The sequence below is a fragment of the Odontomachus brunneus genome, unplaced genomic scaffold (genome assembly GCF_010583005.1).
Source record: "Odontomachus brunneus isolate Ranch 3 - 2012 unplaced genomic scaffold, Obru_v1 Obru_scaffold_062, whole genome shotgun sequence".
In the NCBI taxonomy this organism is placed as follows: Eukaryota; Metazoa; Arthropoda; class Insecta; order Hymenoptera; family Formicidae; genus Odontomachus; species Odontomachus brunneus.
The window spans coordinates 850,071-850,651 of record NW_022639512.1 but is presented as its reverse complement, the minus strand read 5'-3'; the positions used below and the strand labels follow the sequence as shown (position 1 = coordinate 850,651).

The 581-nt window shown below is 29.4% G+C and overlaps 1 protein-coding gene across 2 annotated transcripts in view; it reads right to left on the bottom strand.

Annotated features, from left to right (window-relative positions):
- Positions 1–581, bottom strand: part of LOC116846231 — a 106,310-nt gene that overhangs the window by 29,981 nt on the left and 75,748 nt on the right. The gene's annotated exons all lie outside the window — the stretch shown is intronic.

Genomic DNA, 581 nt, shown 5'->3' with positions numbered 1-581 from the left:
CTTGAGGGATTCTCTTTTTTTATTAATATTTTCCTCGAAGAGAGAATTTTGGAAAATAGAATACAAAATATATTTAATTTGAGTTTTTTGAGTTAAAAAGAAATAAATTACTAGATTTGAGGCTTTCACGGCCATTGATACAATGTCTAGATATAGCTTCCGGAATGGAGCCGTGTCTTGAATCAGCGATATGCCGCATATCGCTGATTCAAGACACGGCTCCATTCCGGAAGCTATATCTAGACATTGTATCAATGGCCGTGAAAGCCTCAAATCTAGTAATTTATTTCTTTTTAACTCAAAAAACTCAAATTAAATATATTTTGTATTCTATTTTCCAAAATTCTCTCTTCGAGGAAAATATTAATAAAAAAAGAGAATCCCTCAAAGGTATTGCCCTAGAAAGGTTCCTTGATGAAATATTAAATTTTTTTTTATTTACTTAAACTTATTGTATTCTTTTAACTCATAGCAAGTACAAATCAGATGTATTTATACTTTATTTTTCGAAATTATTCGAAGAAAATATCAATAAGGAAAAGAATCTAGGTAGGCTTATTTAAAGAAAGGAGAAAACTGTC